This window comes from Electrophorus electricus, chromosome 13 (assembly GCF_041902795.1).
Source record: "Electrophorus electricus isolate QZ-2024a chromosome 13, ASM4190279v1, whole genome shotgun sequence".
NCBI lineage: Eukaryota > Metazoa > Chordata > Actinopteri > Gymnotiformes > Gymnotidae > Electrophorus > Electrophorus electricus.
Window position 1 is genome coordinate 27,189,899 of NC_137509.1, and position 20,505 is coordinate 27,210,403.

Consider the following 20,505-nt stretch of genomic DNA (forward strand, 5'->3'; position numbering starts at 1 on the left):
GTGAAGTGCAGTGATTAATAAAAAAAACTATCTGTTAGCACCTGGGAATAGCCGATGCTGTAAGTTTTTTTTGCATCACTTTCATTTACTCTCCAACTCACATGCCTGAATGTGAAGTGCAGTGATTCTTCAAAAAACTGTCTGTTAGTGCCTCCGTATACCAGATGTTGTAAGCTTTTATTGCATCATTTAATTTACTTTCAAGATAACATTCTAGAATGTCAACTGCAGGGATTAATAAAAAAATTGTTCAGATTGGTCTTTGATCATATTTGCTATGATTAGACAATTTGAGTAAGTGTTTAAGGTTTACAGCCACACCAGCTTGAGAACTTCCAATCTCATCTGACTTTGGAAACTAAGCAAGTTTGGGCCTGGATAGTACTGAGGTGGGACCCTACCTAGGAATACCAGGTGCTGTAAGCTTTTCTTGCATCACTTTAATTTACTTTCAAGCTGACATGCTCAAATGTGAAGTGCAGTGATTAATAAAAAAAACTATCTGTTAGCACCTGGGAATAGCAGATGCTGTAAGTTTTTTTTGCATCACTTTCATTTACTCTCCAACTCACATGCCTGAATGTGAAGTGCAGTGATTAATCAAAAAACTATCTGTTAGCACCTTGGACTACGAGATGCTGTAAGCTTCTCTTGCATCACTTTAATTTACTTTCAAGATGATATGCTAGGATGTGAAGTGCAGTGATTAATTAAAAAAACTATCTGTTAACACCTGGGAATAGCAGATTCTGTAAGTTTTTGTTGCATCACTTTAATTTAATCTGCAACTGACATGCTTGTATGTGAAGTGTACAGATTAAATAGAAATCTTTTAGTACCAGGGAATAGCAGGTGCTGTAAGATTTTATTGCATCCCTTTAATTTATGTTCAAGCTATCATGTTCAAATTTGAAGTGCAGTGAATAATTAAATCAAACTATCTGTTAGCACCTGGGAATAGCAGATGCTGTAAGTTTTTATTGCATCACTTTAATTTACTCTCCAACTGACATGCTTGAATGTGAAGTGCAGTGATTAATAAAAAAACTGTCTGTTAGTGCCTCCGTATAACAGATGTTGTAAGCTTTTATTGCATCATTTAATTTACTTTCAAGATAACATTCTAGAATGTCAAGTGCAGGGATTAATTAAAAAAATTGTCAGATTGGTCTTTGATCATATTTGCTATGATTAGGCAATTTGAGTAAGTGCTTAAGGCGTACGGCCACACCAGCTTGAGAACGCCCAATCTCATCTGACCTTGGAAGCTAAGCAAGTTTGGGCCTGGATAGTACTGAGGTGAAACCCTACCTGGGAATACCAGGTGCTATAAGCTTTTCTTGCATCACTTTAATATACTTTCAAGCTGACATGCTCAAATGTGAAGTGCAGTGATTCATCAAAAAACTATCTGTTAGCACCTTGGACTACGAGATGCTGTAAGCTTCTCTTGCATCACTTTAATTTACTTTCAAGATGATATGCTAGGATGTGAAGTGCAGTGATTAATTAAAAAAACTATCTGTTAACACCTGGGAATAGCAGATTCTGTAAGTTTTTGTTGCATCACTTTAATTTAATCTGCAACTGACATGCTTGTATGTGAAGTGTACAGATTAAATAGAAATCTTTTAGTACCAGGGAATAGCAGGTGCTGTAAGATTTTATTGCATCCCTTTAATTTATGTTCAAGCTATCATGTTCAAATTTGAAGTGCAGTGCATAATTAAATCAAACTATCTGTTAGCACCTGGGAATAGCAGATGCTGTAATTTTTTTTTGCATCACTTTCATTTACTCTCCAACTCACATGCCTGAATGTGAAGTGCAGTGATTCATCAAAAAACTGTCTGTTAGTGCCTCCGTATACCAGATGTTGTAAGCTTTTATTGCATCATTTAATTTACATTCAAGATAACATTCTAGAATGTCAAGTGCAGGGATTAATAAAAAAAAATGTCAGATTGGTCTTTGATCATATTTGCTATGATTAGGCAATTTGAGTAAGTGTTTAAGGTTTACAGCCACACCAGCTTGAGAACTTCCAATCTCATCTGACTTTGGAAACTAAGCAAGTTTGGGCCTGGATAGTACTGAGGTGGGACCCTACCTAGGAATACCAGGTGCTGTAAGATTTTCTTGCATCACTTTAATTTACTTTCAAGCTGACATGCTCAAATGTGAAGTGCAGTGATTAATAAAAAAAACTATCTTTTAGCACCTGGGAATAGCAGATGCTGTAAGTTTTTTTTGCATCACTTTCATTTACTCTCCAACTCACATGCCTGAATGTGAAGTGCAGTGATTCATCAAAAAACTATCTGTTAGCACCTTGGACTACGAGATGCTGTAATCTTCTCTTGCATCACTTTAATTTACTTTCAAGATGACATGCACAAATGTGAATTGCAGTGATTAATGAAAAAAACTATCTGTTAGCACCTGGGAATAGCAGATGCTGTAAGTTTTTTTTGCATCACTTTCATTTACTCTCCAACTCACATGCCTGAATGTGAAGTGCAGTGATTCTTCAAAAAACTGTCTGTTAGTGCCTCCGTATACCAGATGTTGTAAGCTTTTATTGCATCATTTAATTTACTTTCAAGATAACATTCTAGAATGTCAACTGCAGGGATTAATAAAAAAATTGTTCAGATTGGTCTTTGATCATATTTGCTATGATTAGACAATTTGAGTAAGTGTTTAAGGTTTACAGCCACACCAGCTTGAGAACTTCCAATCTCATCTGACTTTGGAAACTAAGCAAGTTTGGGCCTGGATAGTACTGAGGTGGGACCCTACCTAGGAATACCAGGTGCTGTAAGCTTTTCTTGCATCACTTTAATTTGCTGACATGCTCAAATGTGAAGTGCAGTGATTAATAAAAAAAACTATCTGTTAGCACCTGGGAATAGCCGATGCTGTAAGTTTTTTTTGCATCACTTTCATTTACTCTCCAAATCACATGCCTGAATGTGAAGTGCAGTGATTCATCAAAAAACTATCTGTTAGCACCTTGGACTACGAGATGCTGTAATCTTCTCTTGCATCACTTTAATTTACTTTCAAGCTGACATGCACAAATGTGAAGTGCAGTGATTAATAAAAAAAAACTATCTGTTAGCACCTGGGAATAGCAGATGCTGTAAGGTTTTTTTGCATCACTTTCATTTACTCTCCAACTCACATGCCTGAATGTGAAGTGCAGTGATTCATCAAAAAACTGTCTGTTAGTGCCTCCGTATACCAGATGTTGTAAGCTTTTATTGCATCATTTAATTTACATTCAAGATAACATTCTAGAATGTCAAGTGCAGGGATTAATAAAAAAAAATGTCAGATTGGTCTTTGATCATATTTGCTATGATTAGGCAATTTGAGTAAGTGTTTAAGGCTTACGACCACACCAGCTTGAGAACGCCCAATCTCATCTGACCTTGGAAGCTAAGCAAGTTTGGGCCTGGATAGTACTGAGGTGAAACCCTACCTGGGAATACCAGGTGCTATAAGCTTTTCTTGCATCACTTTAATATACTTTCAAGCTGACATGCTCAAATGTGAAGTGCAGTGATTCATCAAAAAACTATCTGTTAGCACCTTGGACTACGAGATGCTGTAAGCTTCTCTTGCATCACTTTAATTTACTTTCAAGATGACATGCTAGGATGTGAAGTGCAGTGATTAATTAAAAAAACTATCTGTTAGCACCTGGGAATAGCAGATGCTGTAAATTTTTGTTGCATCACTTTAATTTAATCTGCAACTGACATGCTTGTATGTGAAGTGTACAGATTAAATAGAAATATTTTAGTAATAGGGAACAGCAGGTGCTGTAAGATTTTATTGCATCCCTTTAATTTATGTTCAAGCTATCATGTTCAAATTTGAAGTGCAGTGAATAATTAAATCAAACTATCTGTTAGCACCTGGGAATAGCAGATGCTGTACGTTTTTATTGCATCACTTTCATTTACTCTCCAACTCACATGCTTGAATGTGAAGTGCAGTGATTAATAAAAAAACTGTCTGTTAGTGCCTCCGTATACCAGATGTTGTAAGATTTTATTGCATCATTTAATTTACTTTCAAGATAACATTCTAGAATGTCAAGTGCAGGGATTAATAAAAAAAATTGTCAGATTGGTCTTTGATCATATTTGCTATGATTAGGCAATTTGAGTAAGCGTTTAAGGCTTACGGCCACACCAGCTTGAGAACGCCCAATGTCATCTGACCTTGGAAGCTAAACAAATTTGGGCATGGATAGTACTGAGGTGGGACCCTACCTAGGAATACCAGGTGCTGTAAGCTTTTCTTGCATCACTTTAATTTACTTTCAAGCTGACATGCTCAAATGTGAAGTGCAGTGATTAATAAAAAAAACTATCTGTTAGCACCTGGGAATAGCAGATGCTATAAGTTTTTTTTGCATCACTTTCATTCACTCTCCAACTCACATGCTTGAATGTGAAGTGCAGTGATTCCTCAAAAATCTATCTGTTAGCACCTTGGACTACGAAATGCTGTAAGCTTCTCTTGCATCACTTTAATTTACTTTCAAGATGACATGCACAAATGTGAATTGCAGTGATTAATGAAAAAAACTATCTGTTAGCACCTGGGAATAGCAGATGCTGTAAGTTTTTTTTGCATCACTTTCATTTACTCTCCAACTCACATGCCTGAATGTGAAGTGCAGTGATTCATCAAAAAACTGTCTGTTAGTGCCTCCGTATACCAGATGTTGTAAGCTTTTATTGCATCATTTAATTTACATTCAACATAACATTCTAGAATGTCAAGTGCAGGGATTAATAAAAAAAATTGTCAGATTGGTCTTTGATCATATTTGCTATGATTAGGCAATTTAAGTAAGTGTTTAAGGCTTACCGCCACACCAGCTTGAGAACGCCCAACCTCATCTGACCTTGGAAGCTAAGCAAGTTTGGGCCTGGATAGTACTGAGGTGGGACCCTACCTAGGAATACCAGGTGCTGTAAGTTTTTCTTGCATCACTTTAATTTACTTTCAAGCTGACATGCTCAAATGTGAAGTGCAGTGATTAATAAAAAAAACTATCTGTTAGCACCTGGGAATAGCCGATGCTGTAAGTTTTTTTTGCATCACTTTCATTTACTCTCCAACTCACATGCCTGAATGTGAAGTGCAGTGATTCATCAAAAAACTGTCTGTTAGTGCCTCCGTATACCAGATGTTGTAAGCTTTTATTGCATCATTTAATTTACTTTCAAGATAACATTCTAGAATGTCAACTGCAGGGATTAATAAAAAAATTGTTCAGATTGGTCTTTGATCATATTTGCTATGATTAGACAATTTGAGTAAGTGTTTAAGGTTTACAGCCACACCAGCTTGAGAACTTCCAATCTCATCTGACTTTGGAAACTAAGCAAGTTTGGGTCTGGATAGTACTGAGGTGGGACCCTACCTAGGAATACCAGGTGCTGTAAGCTTTTCTTACATCACTTTAATTTACTTTCAAGCTGACATGCTCAAATGTGAAGTGCAGTGATTAATAAAAAAAACTATCTGTTAGCACCTGGGAATAGCAGATGCTGTAAGTTTTTTTTGCATCACTTTCATTTACTCTCCAACTCACATGCCTGAATGTGAAGTGCAGTGATTCATCAAAAACTATCTGTTAGCACCTTGGACTACGAGATGCTGTAAGCTTCTCTTGAATCACTTTAATTTACTGTCAAGATGACATGCTAGGATGTGAAATGCAGTGATTAATTAAAAAAACTATCTGTTAGCACCTGGGAATAGCAGATGCTGTAAGTTTTTGTTGCATCACTTTACTTTAATCTGCAACTGACAAGCTTGTATGTGAAGTGTACAGATTAAATAGAAATATTTTAGTACCAGGGAATAGCAGGTGCTGTAAGATTGTATTGCATCCCTTTAATTTATGTTCAAGCTATCATGATCAAATTTGAAGTGCAGTGAATAATTAACTCAAACTATCTGTTAACACCTGGGAATAGCAGATGCTGTACGTTTTTTTTGCATCACTTTCATTTACTCTCCAACTCACATGCCTGAATGTGAAGTGCAGTGATTCATCAAAAAACTGTCTGTTAGTGCCTCCGTATACCAGATGTTGTAAGCTTTTATTGCATCATTTAATTTACATTGAAGATAACATTCTAGAATGTCAAGTGCAGGGATTAATAAAAAAAATTGTCAGATTGGTCTTTGATCATATTTGCTATGATTAGGAAATTTGAGTAAGTGTTTAAGGCTTACGGCCACACCAGCTTGAGAACGCCCAATTTCATCTGACCTTGGAAGCTAAGCATGTTTGGGCATGGATAGTACTGAGGTGGGACCCTACCTAGGAATACCAGGTGCTGTAAGCTTTTCTTGCATCACTTTAATTTACTTTCAAGCTGACATGCTCAAATGTGAAGTGCAGTCATTAATAAAAAAAACTATCTGTTAGCACCTGGGAATAGCAGATGCTGTAAGTTTTTGTTGCATCACTTTAATTTAATCTGCAACTGACAAGCTTGTATGTGAAGTGTACAGATTAAATAGAAATGTTTTAGTACCAGGGAATAGCAGGTGCTGTAAGATTTTATTGCATCCCTTTAATTTATGTTCAAGCTATCATGTTCAAATTTGAAGTGCAGTGAATAATTAACTCAAACTATCTGTTAGCACCTGGGAATAGCGGATGCTGTAAGTTTTTTTTGCATCACTTTCATTTACTCTCCAACTCACATGCCTGAATGTGAAGTGCAGTGATTCATCAAAAAACTATCTGTTAGCACCTTGGGCTACGAGATGCTGTAATCTTCTCTTGCATCACTTTAATTTACTTTCAAGCTGACATGCACAAATGTGAAGTGCAGTGATTAATAAAAAAAACTATCTGTTAGCACCTGGGAATAGCAGATGCTGTAAGTTTTTTTTGCATCACTTTCATTTACTCTCCAACTCACATGCCTGAATGTGAAGTGCAGTGATTCATCAAAAAACTGTCTGTTAGTGCCTCCGTATACCAGATGTTGTAAGCTTTTATTGCATCATTTAATTTACATTCAAGATAACATTCTAGAATGTCAAGTGCAGGGATTAATAAAAAAAATTGTCAGATTGGTCTTTGATCATATTTGCTATGATTAGGCAATTTGAGTAAGTGTTTAAGGCTTACCGCCACACCAGCTTGAGAACGCCCAATCTCATCTGACCTTGGAAGCTAAGCAAGTTTGGGCCTGGATAGTACTGAGGTAGGACCCTACCTAGGAATACCAGGTGCTTTAAGCTTTTCTTGCATCACTTTAATTTACTTTCAAGCTGACATGCTCAAATGTGAAGTGCAGTCATTAATAAAAAAAACTATCTGTTAGCACCTGGGAATAGCAGATGCTGTAAGCTTCTCTTGCATCACTTTAATTTAATCTGCAACTGACAAGCTTGTATGTGAAGTGTACAGATTAAATAGAAATGTTTTAGTACCAGGGAATAGCAGGTGCTGTAAGATTTTATTGCATCCCTTTAATTTATGTTCAAGCTATCATGTTCAAATTTGAAGTGCAGTGAATAATTAACTCAAACTATCTGTTAACACCTGGGAATAGCAGATGCTGTAAGTTTTTTTTGCATCACTTTCATTTACTCTCCAACTCACATGCCTGAATGTGAAGTGCAGTGATTCATCAAAAAACTATCTGTTAGCACCTTGGACTACGAGATGCTGTAATCTTCTCTTGCATCACTTTAATTTACTTTCAAGCTATCATGTTCAAATTTGAAGTGCAGTGATTAATAAAAAAAACTATCTGTTAGCAACTGGGAATAGCAGATGCTGTAGGTATTTGTTGCATCACTTTAATTTATGTTCAAGCTATCATGCTCAAATTTGAAGTGCAGTGAATCATTAAATCAAACTATCTGTTAGCACCTGGGAATAGCAGATGCTGTAGGTATTTGTTGCATCACTTTAATTTATGTTCAGGCTATCATGCTCAAATTTGAAGTGCAGTGAATCATTAAATCAAACTATCTGTTAGTTTTTATTGCATCACTTTAATTTACTTTCAAGCTGACACGCTCAAATGTGAAGTGCAGTGATTCATCAAAAAACTATCTGTTAGCACCTTGGGCTACGAGATGCTGTAATCTTCTCTTGCATCACTTTAATTTACTTTCAAGCTGACATGCACAAATGTGAAGTGCAGTGATTAATAAAAAAAACTATCTGTTAGCACCTGGGAATAGCAGATGCTGTAAGTTTTTTTTGCATCACTTTCATTTACTCTCCAACTCACATGCCTGAATGTGAAGTGCAGTGATTCATCAAAAAACTGTCTGTTAGTGCCTCCGTATACCAGATGTTGTAAGCTTTTATTGCATCATTTAATTTACATTCAAGATAACATTCTAGAATGTCAAGTGCAGGGATTAATAAAAAAAATTGTCAGATTGGTCTTTGATCATATTTGCTATGATTAGGCAATTTGAGTAAGTGTTTAAGGCTTACCGCCACACCAGCTTGAGAACGCCCAATCTCATCTGACCTTGGAAGCTAAGCAAGTTTGGGCCTGGATAGTACTGAGGTAGGACCCTACCTAGGAATACCAGGTGCTTTAAGCTTTTCTTGCATCACTTTAATTTACTTTCAAGCTGACATGCTCAAATGTGAAGTGCAGTCATTAATAAAAAAAACTATCTGTTAGCACCTGGGAATAGCAGATGCTGTAAGCTTCTCTTGCATCACTTTAATTTAATCTGCAACTGACAAGCTTGTATGTGAAGTGTACAGATTAAATAGAAATGTTTTAGTACCAGGGAATAGCAGGTGCTGTAAGATTTTATTGCATCCCTTTAATTTATGTTCAAGCTATCATGTTCAAATTTGAAGTGCAGTGAATAATTAACTCAAACTATCTGTTAACACCTGGGAATAGCAGATGCTGTAAGTTTTTTTTGCATCACTTTCATTTACTCTCCAACTCACATGCCTGAATGTGAAGTGCAGTGATTCATCAAAAAACTATCTGTTAGCACCTTGGACTACGAGATGCTGTAATCTTCTCTTGCATCACTTTAATTTACTTTCAAGCTATCATGTTCAAATTTGAAGTGCAGTGATTAATAAAAAAAACTATCTGTTAGCAACTGGGAATAGCAGATGCTGTAGGTATTTGTTGCATCACTTTAATTTATGTTCAAGCTATCATGCTCAAATTTGAAGTGCAGTGAATCATTAAATCAAACTATCTGTTAGCACCTGGGAATAGCAGATGCTGTAGGTATTTGTTGCATCACTTTAATTTATGTTCAGGCTATCATGCTCAAATTTGAAGTGCAGTGAATCATTAAATCAAACTATCTGTTAGTTTTTATTGCATCACTTTAATTTACTTTCAAGCTGACACGCTCAAATGTGAAGTGCAGTGATTAATAAAAAAAACTATCTGTTAGCACCTGGGAATAGCAGATGCTGTAGGTATTTGTTGCATCACTTTAATTTACTCTGCAACTGACATGCTTCTATGTGCAGTGCACAGATTAAATAGAAATCTTTTTGCACCAGGGAATAGCAGGTGCTGTAAGATTTTATTGCATCCCTTTAATTTATGTTCAAGCTATCATGCTCAAATTTGAAGTGCAGTGAATCATTAAATCAAACTATCTGTTACCAACTGGGAATAGCAGATGCTGTAGGTATTTGTTGCATCACTTTAATTTATGTTCAAGCTATCATGCTCAAATTTGAAGTGCAGTGAATCATTAAATCAAACTATCTGTTAGCACCTGGGAATAGCAGATGCTGTAGGTATTTGTTGCATCACTTTAATTTACTCTGCAACTGACATGCTTCTATCTGAAGTGCACAGATTAAATAGAAATCTTTTTGCACCAGGGAATAGCAGGTGCTGTAAGATTTTATTGCATCCCTTTAATTTATGTTCAGGCTATCAGGCTCAAATTTGAAGTGCAGTGAATCATTAAATCAAACTATCTGTTAGCACCTGGGAATAGCAGATGCTGTAAGTTTTTATTGCATCACTTTAAATTACTCTCCAACTGACATTCGTGAATGTGAAGTGCAGTGATTAATAAAAAATCTGTCTGTTAGTGCCTCTGAATACCAGATGTTTTAAGCTTTTATTGCATCATTTTATTTTCCTTTCATGCTAACATTCTAGAATATCAAGTGCAGTGAATAATACAAAAAATTGTCATATTGGTCTTTGATCATATTTACTATGAATAGGCAATTTGAGTAAGTGTTTAAGGCTTACGGCCACACTAGTTTGAGAACGCCCAATCTCATCTGATCTTTGAAGCTAAGCAAATTTGGACTTGGATAGTACTGAGGTGGGACCCTACCTAGGAATACCAGCTGCTGTAGGCTTTTCTTGCATCACTTTAATTTACATTCAAGCTGACATGCTCAAATGTGAAGTGCACTGATTAATAGAAAAAAATATCTGTTAGCACCTGGGAATAGCAGCTGCTGTAGGCTTTTCTTGCATCACTTTAATTTACTTTCAACCTGACATGCTCAAATGTGAAGTGCAGTGATTAATAGTAAAAACTATCTGTTAGCACCTGGGAATAGCATATGCTGTAGGTATTTGTTGCATCGCTTTAATTTACTCTGCAACTGACATGCTTCTATGTGAAGTGCACAGATTAAATAGAAATCCTTTTGCACCAGGGAATAGCAGGTGCTTTAAGATTTTATTGCATCCCTTTAATTTATGTTCAGGCTATCATGCTCAAATTTGAAGTGCAGTGAATCATTATATCAAACTATCTGTTAACACCTGGGAATAGCAGATGCTGTAAGTTTTTATTGCATCCCCTTAATTTACGTTCAGGCTATCATGCTCAAATTTGAAGTGCAGTGAATCATTAAATCAAACTATCTGTTAGTTTTTATTGCATCACTTTAATTTACTTTCAAGCTGACATGCTCAAATGTGAAGTGCAGTGATTAATAAAAAAAACTATCTGTTAGCACCTGGGAATAGCAGATGCTGTAGGTATTTGTTGCATCACTTTAATTTACTCTGCAACTGACATGCTTCTATGTGCAGTGCACAGATTAAATAGAAATCTTTTTGCACCAGGGAATAGCAGGTGCTGTAAGATTTTATTGCATCCCTTTAATTTATATTCAAGCTATCATGCTCAAATTTGAAGTGCAGTGAATCATTAAATCAAACTATCTGTTAGCTCCTGGGAATAGCAGATGCTGTAGGTTTTTGTTGCATAACTTTAATTTACTTTCAAGCTGACATGCTTCTATGTGAAGTGCACAGATTAAATAGAAATCTTTTTGCACCAGGGAATAGCAGGTGCTGTAAGATTTTATTGCATCCCTTTAATTTATGTTCAAGCTATCATGCTCAAATTTGAAGTGCAGTGAATCATTAAATCAAACTATCTGTTAGCTCCTGGGAATAGCAGATGCTGTAGGTATTTGTTGCATCACTTTAATTTACTCTGCAACTGACATGCTTCTATGTGAAGTGCACAGATTAAATAGAAATCTTTTTGCACCAGGCAATAGCAGGTGATTTAAGATTTTATTGCATCCCTTTAATTTATGTTCAGGCTATCATGCTCAAATTTGAAGTGCAGTGAATCAATATATCAAACTATCTGTTAGCACCTGGGAATAGCAGATGCTGTAAGTTTTTATTGCATCACTTTAATTTACTCTCCAACTGACATGAGTGAATGTGAAGTGCAGTGATTAATAAAAAATCTGTCTGTTAGTGCCTCTGAATCCCAGATGTTGTAAGCTTTTATTGCATCATTTTAATTTACTTTCAAGCTAACATTCTAGAATGTCAAGTGCAGTGATTAAATAAAAAAAATTGTCAGATTGGTCTTTGATCATATTTGCTATGAATAGGCAATTAGAGTAAGTGTTTAAGGCTTACGGCCACACTAGTTTGAGAACGCCCAATCTCATCTGACCTTTGAAACTAAGCAAATTTGGACCTGGATAGTACTGAGGTGGGACCCTACCTAGGAATACCAGCTGCTGTAGGCTTTTCTTGCATCACTTTAATTTACTTTCAAGCTGACATGCTCAAATGTGAAGTGCAGTGATTAATAAAAAAAACTATCTGTTAGCACCTGGGAATAGCAGATGCTGTAGGTATTTGTTGCATCACTTTAATTTACTCTGCAACTGACATGCTTCTATGTGAAGTGCATAGATTAAATAGAAATCTTTTTGCACCAGGGAATAGCAGGTGCTCTAAGATTTTATTGCATTCCTTTAATTTATGTTCAAGCTATCATGCTCAAATTTGAAGTGCAGTGAATCATTAAATCAAACTATCTGTTAGTTTTTATTGCATCACTTTAATTTACTTTCAAGCTGACATGCTCAATTGTGAAGTGCAGTGATTAATAAAAAAAACTATCTGTTAGCACCTGGGAATAGCAGATGCTGTAGGTATTTGTTGCATCACTTTAATTTACTTTCAAGCTGACATGCTTCTATGTGCAGTGCACAGAATAAATAGAAATCTTTTTGCACCAGGGAATAGCAGGTGCTGTAAGATTTTATTGCATCCCTTTAATTTATGTTCAAGCTATCATGCTCAAATTTGAAGTGCAGTGAATCATTAAGTCAAACTATCTGTTAGCAACTGGGAATAGCAGATGCTGTAGGTATTTGTTGCATCACTTTAATTTATGTTAAAGCTATCATGCTCAAATTTGAAGTGCAGTGAATCATTAAATCAAACTATCTGTTAGCACCTGGGAATAGCAGATGCTGTAGGTATTTGTTGCATCACTTTAATTTACTCTGCAACTGACATGCTTCTATCTGAAGTGCACAGATTAAATAGCAATCTTTTTGCACCAGGGAATAGCAGGTGCTGTAAGATTTTATTGTATCCCTTTAATTTATGTTCAGGCTATCAGGCTCAAATTGGAAGTGCAGTGAATCATTAAATCAAACTATCTGTTAGCACCTGGGAATAGCAGATGCTGTAAGTTTTTATTGCATCACTTTAATTTACTCTCCAACTGACATGCGTGAATGTGACGTGCAGTGATTAATAAAAAATCTGTCTGTTAGTGCCTCTGAATCCCAGATGTTGTAAGCTTTTATTGCATCATTTTAATTTACTTTCAAGCTAACATTCTAGAATGTCAAGTGCAGTGATTAAATAAAAAAAATTGTCAGATTGGTCTTTGATCATATTTGCTATGAATAGGCAATTAGAGTAAGTGTTTAAGGCTTACGGCTACACCAGTTTGAGAACGCCCAATCTCATCTGACCTTTGAAACTAAGCAAATTTGGACCTGGATAGTACTGAGGTGGGACCCTACCTAGGAATACCAGCTGCTGTAGGCTTTTCTTGCATCACTTTAATTTACTTTCAAGCTGACATGCTCAAATGTGAAGTGCAGTGATTAATAAAAAAAACTATCTGTTAGCACCTGGGAATAGCAGATGCTGTAGGTATTTGTTGCATCACTTTAATTTACTCTGCAACTGACATGCTTCTATGTGAAGTGCATAGATTAAATAGAAATCTTTTTGCACCAGGGAATAGCAGGTGCTCTAAGATTTTATTGCATTCCTTTAATTTATGTTCAAGCTATCATGCTCAAATTTGAAGTGCAGTGAATCATTAAATCAAACTATCTGTTAGTTTTTATTGCATCACTTTAATTTACTTTCAAGCTGACATGCTCAATTGTGAAGTGCAGTGATTAATAAAAAAAACTATCTGTTAGCACCTGGGAATAGCAGATGCTGTAGGTATTTGTTGCATCACTTTACTTTACTTTCAAGCTGACATGCTTCTATGTGCAGTGCACAGAATAAATAGAAATCTTTTTGCACCAGGGAATAGCAGGTGCTGTAAGATTTTATTGCATCCCTTTAATTTATGTTCAAGCTATCATGCTCAAATTTGAAGTGCAGTGAATCATTAAGTCAAACTATCTGTTAGCAACTGGGAATAGCAGATGCTGTAGGTATTTGTTGCATCACTTTAATTTATGTTCAAGCTATCATGCTCAAATTTGAAGTGCAGTGAATCATTTAATCAAACTATCTGTTAGCACCTGGGAATAGCAGATGCTGTAGGTATTTGTTGCATCACTTTAATTTACTCTGCAACTGACATGCTTCTATCTGAAGTGCACAGATTAAATAGAAATCTTTTTGCACCAGGGAATAGCAGGTGCTGTAAGATTTTATTGTATCCCTTTAATTTATGTTCAGGCTATCAGGCTCAAATTGGAAGTGCAGTGAATCATTAAATCAAACTATCTGTTAGCACCTGGGAATAGCAGATGCTGTAAGTTTTTATTGCATCACTTTAATTTACTCTCCAACTGACATGCGTGAATGTGACGTGCAGTGATTAATAAAAAATCTGTCTGTTAGTGCCTCTGAATCCCAGATGTTGTAAGCTTTTATTGCATTATTTTAATTTACTTTCAAGCTAACATTCTAGAATGTCAAGTGCAGTGATTAAATAAAAAAAATTGTCAGATTGGTCTTTGATCATATTTGCTATGAATAGGCAATTAGAGTAAGTGTTTAAGGCTTACGGCCACACCAGTTTGAGAACGCCCAATCTCATCTGACCTTTGAAACTAAGCAAATTTGGACCTGGATAGTACTGAGGTGGGACCCTACCTAGGAATACCAGCTGCTGTAGGCTTTTCTTGCATCACTTTAATTTACTTTCAAGCTGACATGCTCAAATGTAAAGTGCAGTGATTAATAAAAAAAACTATCTGTTAGCACCTGGGAATAGCAGATGCTGTAGGTATTTGTTGCATCACTTTAATTTACTCTGCAACTGACATGCTTCTATGTGAAGTGCATAGATTAAATAGAAATCTTTTTGCACCAGGGAATAGCAGGTGCTCTAAGATTTTATTGCATTCCTTTAATTTATGTTCAAGCTATCATGCTCAAATTTGAAGTGCAGTGAATCATTAAATCAAACTATCTGTTAGTTTTTATTGCATCACTTTAATTTACTTTCAAGCTGACATGCTCAATTGTGAAGTGCAGTGATTAATAAAAAAAACTATCTGTTAGCACCTGGGAATAGCAGATGCTGTAGGTATTTGTTGCATCACTTTAATTTACTTTCAAGCTGACATGCTTCTATGTGCAGTGCACAGAATAAATAGAAATCTTTTTGCACCAGGGAATAGCAGGTGCTGTAAGATTTTATTGCATCCCTTTAATTTATGTTCAAGCTATCATGCTCAAATTTGAAGTGCAGTGAATCATTAAGTCAAACTATCTGTTAGCAACTGGGAATAGCAGATGCTGTAGGTATTTGTTGCATCACTTTAATTTATGTTCAAGCTATCATGCTCAAATTTGAAGTGCAGTGAATCATTTAATCAAACTATCTGTTAGCACCTGGGAATAGCAGATGCTGTAGGTATTTGTTGCATCACTTTAATTTACTCTGCAACTGACATGCTTCTATCTGAAGTGCACAGATTAAATAGAAATCTTTTTGCACCAGGGAATAGCAGGTGCTGTAAGATTTTATTGTATCCCTTTAATTTATGTTCAGGCTATCAGGCTCAAATTGGAAGTGCAGTGAATCATTAAATCAAACTATCTGTTAGCACCTGGGAATAGCAGATGCTGTAAGTTTTTATTGCATCACTTTAATTTACTCTCCAACTGACATGCGTGAATGTGACGTGCAGTGATTAATAAAAAATCTGTCTGTTAGTGCCTCTGAATCCCAGATGTTGTAAGCTTTTATTGCATCATTTTAATTTACTTTCAAGCTAACATTCTAGAATGTCAAGTGCAGTGATTAAATAAAAAAAATTGTCAGATTGGTCTTTGATCATATTTGCTATGAATAGGCAATTAGAGTAAGTGTTTAAGGCTTACGGCCACACCAGTTTGAGAACGCCCAATCTCATCTGACCTTTGAAACTAAGCAAATTTGGACCTGGATAGTACTGAGGTGGGACCCTACCTAGGAATACCAGCTGCTGTAGGCTTTTCTTGCATCACTTTAATTTACTTTCAAGCTGACATGCTCAAATGTGAAGTGCAGTGATTAATAAAAAAAACTATCTGTTAGCACCTGGGAATAGCAAATGCTGTAGGTATTTGTTGCATCACTTTAATTTACTCTGCAACTGACATGCTTCTATGTGAAGTGCATAGATTAAATAGAAATCTTTTTGCACCAGGGAATAGCAGGTGCTCTAAGATTTTATTGCATTCCTTTAATTTATGTTCAAGCTATCATGCTCAAATTTGAAGTGCAGTGAATCATTAAATCAAACTATCTGTTAGTTTTTATTGCATCACTTTAATTTACTTTCAAGCTGACATGCTCAATTGTGAAGTGCAGTGATTAATAAAAAAAACTATCTGTTAGCACCTGGGAATAGCAGATGCTGTAGGTATTTGTTGCATCACTTTAATTTACTTTCAAGCTGACATGCTTCTATGTGCAGTGCACAGAATAAATAGAAATCTTTTTGCACCAGGGAATAGCAGGTGCTGTAAGATTTTATTGCATCCCTTTAATTTATGTTCAAGCTATCATGCTCAAATTTGAAGTGCAGTGAATCATTAAGTCAAACTATCTGTTAGCAACTGGGAATAGCAGATGCTGTAGGTATTTGTTGCATCACTTTAATTTACTCTGCAACTGACATGCTTCTATCTGAAGTGCACAGATTAAATAGAAATCTTTTTGCACCAGGGAATAGCAGGTGCTGTAAGATTTTATTGTATCCCTTTAATTTATGTTCAGGCTATCAGGCTCAAATTGGAAGTGCAGTGAATCATTAAATCAAACTATCTGTTAGCACCTGGGAATAGCAGATGCTGTAAGTTTTTATTGCATCACTTTAATTTACTCTCCAACTGACATGCGTGAATGTGACGTGCAGTGATTAATAAAAAATCTGTCTGTTAGTGCCTCTGAATCCCAGATGTTGTAAGCTTTTATTGCATCATTTTAATTTACTTTCAAGCTAACATTCTAGAATGTCAAGTGCAGTGATTAAATAAAAAAAATTGTCAGATTGGTCTTTGATCATATTTGCTATGAATAGGCAATTAGAGTAAGTGTTTAAGGCTTACGGCTACACCAGTTTGAGAACGCCCAATCTCATCTGACCTTTGAAACTAAGCAAATTTGGACCTGGATAGTACTGAGGTGGGACCCTACCTAGGAATACCAGCTGCTGTAGGCTTTTCTTGCATCACTTTAATTTACTTTCAAGCTGACATGCTCAAATGTGAAGTGCAGTGATTAATAAAAAAAACTATCTGTTAGCACCTGGGAATAGCAGATGCTGTAGGTATTTGTTGCATCACTTTAATTTACTCTGCAACTGACATGCTTCTATGTGAAGTGCATAGATTAAATAGAAATCTTTTTGCACCAGGGAATAGCAGGTGCTCTAAGATTTTATTGCATTCCTTTAATTTATGTTCAAGCTATCATGCTCAAATTTGAAGTGCAGTGAATCATTAAATCAAACTATCTGTTAGTTTTTATTGCATCACTTTAATTTACTTTCAAGCTGACATGCTCAATTGTGAAGTGCAGTGATTAATAAAAAAAACTATCTGTTAGCACCTGGGAATAGCAGATGCTGTAGGTATTTGTTGCATCACTTTACTTTACTTTCAAGCTGACATGCTTCTATGTGCAGTGCACAGAATAAATAGAAATCTTTTTGCACCAGGGAATAGCAGGTGCTGTAAGATTTTATTGCATCCCTTTAATTTATGTTCAAGCTATCATGCTCAAATTTGAAGTGCAGTGAATCATTAAGTCAAACTATCTGTTAGCAACTGGGAATAGCAGATGCTGTAGGTATTTGTTGCATCACTTTAATTTATGTTCAAGCTATCATGCTCAAATTTGAAGTGCAGTGAATCATTTAATCAAACTATCTGTTAGCACCTGGGAATAGCAGATGCTGTAGGTATTTGTTGCATCACTTTAATTTACTCTGCAACTGACATGCTTCTATCTGAAGTGCACAGATTAAATAGAAATCTTTTTGCACCAGGGAATAGCAGGTGCTGTAAGATTTTATTGTATCCCTTTAATTTATGTTCAGGCTATCAGGCTCAAATTGGAAGTGCAGTGAATCATTAAATCAAACTATCTGTTAGCACCTGGGAATAGCAGATGCTGTAAGTTTTTATTGCATCACTTTAATTTACTCTCCAACTGACATGCGTGAATGTGACGTGCAGTGATTAATAAAAAATCTGTCTGTTAGTGCCTCTGAATCCCAGATGTTGTAAGCTTTTATTGCATCATTTTAATTTACTTTCAAGCTAACATTCTAGAATGTCAAGTGCAGTGATTAAATAAAAAAAATTGTCAGATTGGTCTTTGATCATATTTGCTATGAATAGGCAATTAGAGTAAGTGTTTAAGGCTTACGGCCACACCAGTTTGAGAACGCCCAATCTCATCTGACCTTTGAAACTAAGCAAATTTGGACCTGGATAGTACTGAGGTGGGACCCTACCTAGGAATACCAGCTGCTGTAGGCTTTTCTTGCATCACTTTAATTTATTTTCAAGCTGACATGCTCAAATGTGAAGTGCAGTGATTAATAAAAAAAACTATCTGTTAGCACCTGGGAATAGCAGATGCTGTAGGTATTTGTTGCATCACTTTAATTTACTCTGCAACTGACATGCTTCTATGTGAAGTGCATAGATTAAATAGAAATCTTTTTGCACCAGGGAATAGCAGGTGCTCTAAGATTTTATTGCATTCCTTTAATTTATGTTCAAGCTATCATGCTCAAATTTGAAGTGCAGTGAATCATTAAATCAAACTATCTGTTAGTTTTTATTGCATCACTTTAATTTACTTTCAAGCTGACATGCTCAATTGTGAAGTGCAGTGATTAATAAAAAAAACTATCTGTTAGCACCTGGGAATAGCAGATGCTGTAGGTATTTGTTGCATCACTTTAATTTACTTTCAAGCTGACATGCTTCTATGTGCAGTGCACAGAATAAATAGAAATCTTTTTGCACCAGGGAATAGCAGGTGCTGTAAGATTTTATTGCATCCCTTTAATTTATGTTCAAGCTATCATGCTCAAATTTGAAGTGCAGTGAATCATTAAGTCAAACTATCTGTTAGCAACTGGGAATAGCAGATGCTGTAGGTATTTGTTGCATCACTTTAATTTATGTTCAAGCTATCATGCTCAAATTTGAAGTGCAGTGAATCATTTAATCAAACTATCTGTTAGCACCTGGGAATAGCAGATGCTGTAGGTATTTGTTGCATCACTTTAATTTACTCTGCAACTGACATGCTTCTATCTGAAGTGCACAGATTAAATAGAAATCTTTTTGCACCAGGGAATAGCAGGTGCTGTAAGATTTTATTGTATCCCTTTAATTTATGTTCAGGCTATCAGGCTCAAATTGGAAGTGCAGTGAATCATTAAATCAAACTATCTGTTAGCACCTGGGAATAGCAGATGCTGTAAGTTTTTATTGCATCACTTTAATTTACTCTCCAACTGACATGCGTGAATGTGACGTGCAGTGATTAATAAAAAATCTGTCTGTTAGTGCCTCTGAATCCCAGATGTTGTAAGCTTTTATTGCATCATTTTAATTTACTTTCAAGCTAACATTCTAGAATGTCAAGTGCAGTGATTAAATAAAAAAAATTGTCAGATTGGTCTTTGATCATATTTGCTATGAATAGGCAATTAGAGTAAGTGTTTAAGGCTTACGGCCACACCAGTTTGAGAACGCCCAATCTCATCTGACCTTTGAAACTAAGCAAATTTGGACCTGGATAGTACTGAGGTGGGACCCTACCTAGGAATACCAGCTGCTGTAGGCTTTTCTTGCATCACTTTAATTTACTTTCAAGCTGACATGCTCAAATGTGAAGTGCAGTGATTAATAAAAAAAACTATCTGTTAGCACCTGGGAATAGCAAATGCTGTAGGTATTTGTTGCATCACTTTAATTTACTCTGCAACTGACATGCTTCTATGTGAAGTGCATAGATTAAATAGAAATCTTTTTGCACCAGGGAATAGCAGGTGCTCTAAGATTTTATTGCATTCCTTTAATTTATGTTCAAGCTATCATGCTCAAATTTGAAGTGCAGTGAATCATTAAATCAAACTATCTGTTAGTTTTTATTGCATCACTTTAATTTACTTTCAAGCTGACATGCTCAATTGTGAAGTGCAGTGATTAATAAAAAAAACTATCTGTTAGCACCTGGGAATAGCAGATGCTGTAGGTATTTGTTGCATCACTTTAATTTACTTTCAAGCTGACATGCTTCTATGTGCAGTGCACAGAATAAATAGAAATCTTTTTGCACCAGGGAATAGCAGGTGCTGTAAGATTTTATTGCATCCCTTTAATTTATTTTCAAGCTATCATGCTCAAATTTGAAGTGCAGTGAATCATTAAGTCAAACTATCTGTTAGCAACTGGGAATAGCAGATGCTGTAGG

The 20,505-nt window shown here is 35.8% G+C and overlaps 19 pseudogenes; all 19 read left to right on the forward strand.

The window, feature by feature from the left end:
• Window positions 1-307: 307 nt before the first annotated feature.
• Window positions 308-426, forward strand: LOC145644075 (5S ribosomal RNA; annotated as a pseudogene).
• A 791-nt stretch (window positions 427-1,217) lies between these two features.
• Window positions 1,218-1,336, forward strand: LOC145643862 (5S ribosomal RNA; annotated as a pseudogene).
• A 680-nt stretch (window positions 1,337-2,016) lies between these two features.
• LOC145644943 (5S ribosomal RNA) lies at window positions 2,017-2,135 on the forward strand (annotated as a pseudogene).
• Window positions 2,136-2,708: 573 nt separating this feature from the next.
• LOC145644076 (5S ribosomal RNA) lies at window positions 2,709-2,827 on the forward strand (annotated as a pseudogene).
• A 566-nt stretch (window positions 2,828-3,393) lies between these two features.
• On the forward strand, window positions 3,394-3,512 carry LOC145643859 (5S ribosomal RNA; annotated as a pseudogene).
• Window positions 3,513-4,192: 680 nt separating this feature from the next.
• Window positions 4,193-4,311, forward strand: LOC145645075 (5S ribosomal RNA; annotated as a pseudogene).
• Window positions 4,312-4,884: 573 nt separating this feature from the next.
• LOC145650829 (5S ribosomal RNA) lies at window positions 4,885-5,003 on the forward strand (annotated as a pseudogene).
• A 352-nt stretch (window positions 5,004-5,355) lies between these two features.
• LOC145644885 (5S ribosomal RNA) lies at window positions 5,356-5,474 on the forward strand (annotated as a pseudogene).
• A 790-nt stretch (window positions 5,475-6,264) lies between these two features.
• LOC145650654 (5S ribosomal RNA) lies at window positions 6,265-6,383 on the forward strand (annotated as a pseudogene).
• Window positions 6,384-7,174: 791 nt separating this feature from the next.
• Window positions 7,175-7,293, forward strand: LOC145650370 (5S ribosomal RNA; annotated as a pseudogene).
• Window positions 7,294-8,503: 1,210 nt separating this feature from the next.
• LOC145650372 (5S ribosomal RNA) lies at window positions 8,504-8,622 on the forward strand (annotated as a pseudogene).
• Window positions 8,623-10,271: 1,649 nt separating this feature from the next.
• Window positions 10,272-10,390, forward strand: LOC145644882 (5S ribosomal RNA; annotated as a pseudogene).
• A 1,534-nt stretch (window positions 10,391-11,924) lies between these two features.
• LOC145646170 (5S ribosomal RNA) lies at window positions 11,925-12,043 on the forward strand (annotated as a pseudogene).
• Window positions 12,044-13,248: 1,205 nt separating this feature from the next.
• LOC145645995 (5S ribosomal RNA) lies at window positions 13,249-13,367 on the forward strand (annotated as a pseudogene).
• Window positions 13,368-14,572: 1,205 nt separating this feature from the next.
• On the forward strand, window positions 14,573-14,691 carry LOC145645702 (5S ribosomal RNA; annotated as a pseudogene).
• Window positions 14,692-15,896: 1,205 nt separating this feature from the next.
• On the forward strand, window positions 15,897-16,015 carry LOC145645703 (5S ribosomal RNA; annotated as a pseudogene).
• A 1,093-nt stretch (window positions 16,016-17,108) lies between these two features.
• On the forward strand, window positions 17,109-17,227 carry LOC145645997 (5S ribosomal RNA; annotated as a pseudogene).
• A 1,205-nt stretch (window positions 17,228-18,432) lies between these two features.
• LOC145645704 (5S ribosomal RNA) lies at window positions 18,433-18,551 on the forward strand (annotated as a pseudogene).
• A 1,205-nt stretch (window positions 18,552-19,756) lies between these two features.
• Window positions 19,757-19,875, forward strand: LOC145645705 (5S ribosomal RNA; annotated as a pseudogene).
• Window positions 19,876-20,505: the final 630 nt, after the last annotated feature.